Below are 3,361 nucleotides of genomic sequence, written 5' to 3' on the forward strand. Positions count from 1 at the left end.
ATACTCCGCATTTCCTATTATCTTATTTTCAACAGTAAGAATTCTTATAACGAAAGTTAACTAAATATTATTCAAAGAGACTGATATGAGACTAATAGGGGGACAATTTATCTAATAGGGCCTGTCATCCTTATAGGTAGAACTCCTGAAGACATCTCCCGACCATGGACCTGGTCTTGGAGAAAGACCCTCAAGAAAAGGACTCAAACTTGATGTTATCATTAAGACCAAGAGGATGCAGTGACTTTATCTGAAAGATCCAGAGGGCTTCTTTTGTACAGAAGCTTCTTTTGTTTTATATCTACCTCCCCTTCTCAGGGCCGGCAACAGAAATCTTGGGGCCTGGAACACTGATATCTCAACACCACATGCAGATTTTTAATGCATTGCGGTTTGAATGTATTTTTTAATTATTAGAAATAAACAGATAATTAATATTTACTATGCAATATAATAGGGAAGGGAAGATGGTAGGGCACATCATTGTGCATCGTGTGGTTTAGTGCGTTGCGTGATGTCACTAAACTCATTAGTATGGGTAGCCAGACAGGTGATTAGGCAGCCATACTTACAGCCCCTGAGTGCCTCAAATCCTTGGAGACCCTCAACTGGTTGGGGCCCAGTACGAGTGTCCCACTTGACCCCCCCCTGTCGACTGCCCTGCCCCTTCTATCTACCTCTCTTTTCAGTATCAAGCATCTGGTGTCTGGACAATAAGAGCCATTAATATTGCTGTTGTTTTTCTTGAGGTCTTGAAGTTTTATGGATTCACTTATTTTAGGACATAAATTGTAGAAATTGCTGATCCATTATATTATAATGAGCTCAAAACTTAGTATGTACTGTATTTTATACAGTATAGTAGAAGTATATTGGCTGATTTTCACAAGACCAAGTGATTAACCGCAAACTGTGTATTTGCTGCAATGCCTATGCACATGCGGAAAGGGGCCACTGCGATGCTGCTAGCAATGTAGATCTCATGGAAAAGCGATGGACAAGATTTTTAGGTCATGTGTCTGCTGCTAGCTTGCACATCTAATAACATGGCATTTTAGTTGCTATTGTTGTGTGCAGTCTGTGTATGTGACAACCCATGTTTGGGGGATGTCTGTGAGCGGATCATACCTGAGTTAGGCTTGGAATCTGCTTGTTTGTGTTGGGGTTACCCACTGCGCTGTCAGTCAGGACAATTAAAATTTGGTTGGTCTAGGGTATATAGCACACCAAGCACAATGAAAGAGGACACGCTGTGATTAAAAGGAATATTGTTTTATATGGACGAAAATAAGTTAAAGATTCAGGTGGGTACAAAAACAGAAATTGGAATGTAATTGACAACGCGTTGCCCAGCAAACTTGCTATACAAGCCATCACCTGCATGAACTTATTGCGTGTCAGCCTACTCGCTAACCCAGGTTTCTTTCTTGGCTTACTAATCCATTTGCTGCTATAAAGCCTCTTTTAACCGTGTGTATACTAACTGGCTTCTCTCTGAGGGGATTCTTCTATATTCCATTGACTTTGCAATATCATTCCTGCTGGGACGCCAGCAAAAATTTCTCAGATAGGAATCATATCAATGAAAAAAAGGGGGGTTGTCACAAGGGTGACTGCAAGGGAACACACAGAGGGTGAGATTTAATAGGATGAGATATTCAGAAAGTGAGAGATTTTGGAAGAAATCTCCAGTTTTTTTTAAAGCGGCAATCATTTACACTGCAAAATCAAACTGGTTTTGCTGTGTAAATGATTGCCGCTTTAAAAAAACTGGAGATTTCTTCCCAAATCTCTCACTTTCTGAATATCTCATCCTATTAAATCTCACCCATAAGGTTTTTTGGGGCACACTTTGACAAAAATAATTTGAATGATATGGTATGATGATAGTCTATTAAAATTTAGATTTTTATTAGATATACGCTAAAAAGAGAAAAAGGTGAACTGGTCACTTGTTTTAATTGACAAATGAGTAAATTAGTCACCTGTCGGTGAGAGTCCTGAGCAATATTGCTGGAGCCGGCGCAATGGGAGGATAAGTGTATACACCACCTGTCGACCAAAGTCACATATGACAATAAAGGATACAATTTCAACGTATGTAAGGTTCGACAGAGTGGTCTATTATGGACGCTTGACACAAAGTACAAATAATATATATGCAAATATAGATATGCGCAGCCTCCGTCTAAGAGATAGATAAAAGGTACAGTGAAATAAATTGAGGTGGAATACCACTGTGGAAGAAGAGGAGAGGTATAGAATTGTAAATTTATAAATGTATAAGCTTGGGTCAGACACTGGGTGCTTCTGCTATTCCGTAGTATTACTACACCGGATATTCCCAGTGGGTCCCCCCCACCAGTACTAAGCCGGCCAATCACTGCTTAGCTACTGAAATCGGTATGGGATCAGGCGATCCAGTGATGTATGGTAGTAAGTTTACCAAGTGAGAGGGCACCTGTGTTGATACCAAAGGAGATGTAGAATGCTTCTGCTTTCAAAGGTGCCACCAGTACGTCACCCTGTTACCTGCCTGTATTGCAGGGAGATTTGTGGTATGACACAACTGATGAGAAAGCATGGAACTAGATAGACCAATAGGAAGTGGGTAGGTGTCTCCGGCATGTCTCACCTTCTGCTGTCCACCATCTACTGATAGTATCCAATGGTGGATAAGAGAGGCGAGTAACGTCCACCCCTTCCCTGAGGAATAGATTTATAGACGTAAGTGAGTGAATAGGAGACAGAGGGGAAAAAGGGGAGGAAAATGAGAGTAGTATTAGTAATCTAAACACCGGTTGGTATAGGTACGAAGATTTGACAGTTTCTAGGACAAAAATAATAGATGTATCCTCTTTGCTGATGCAAATGGTTTGTCACCAGTATCAGTATAATTTTACTGGGACCACTGTGAAAACCTGAGGAACTTAATCCTAAATTGCCTGGTCTGTATGGTTTTTAGGAGGGTTTGATGGGTGAATTGACATCTGTCATTCCCCTGACCAGGACAAAATAGTGCAGACAGATATTTTGCAGAGAAATATATTGCAGACAGGTATAGACAATATCTATTAAATTGGCTTTTGCCTTGTACTGTTCACAGAACGAACAAATATTCCCCAAGGTATCAGATTGCAGAGAAATACATATTGCAAAGAAATATGGCAATTATGTAATAGATTGACTTTTGCATTGCACTACTCACAATGAGGATAAATTAGTCACGCGGTATCAGAACAGGTATGCTGTGATTTCACAATTGGTGTGGCCCGTGTGCTAAGCACAATCGATCAGTTGCGCTAAACTGGAGAGATTACAGCGTGCATGTGTGTTTAACAATGCAGACTCCCCATGCCAG

General features: G+C 40.5%; 1 pseudogene; it reads right to left on the minus strand.

The window, feature by feature from the left end:
• Nucleotides 1-2,323: 2,323 nt before the first annotated feature.
• LOC146039635 (5S ribosomal RNA) lies at nucleotides 2,324-2,442 on the minus strand (annotated as a pseudogene).
• Nucleotides 2,443-3,361: the final 919 nt, after the last annotated feature.

This window comes from Crinia signifera, chromosome 1 (genome assembly GCF_055691185.1).
Source record: "Crinia signifera chromosome 1, ASM5569118v1, whole genome shotgun sequence".
Classification (NCBI taxonomy): domain Eukaryota; kingdom Metazoa; phylum Chordata; class Amphibia; order Anura; family Myobatrachidae; genus Crinia; species Crinia signifera.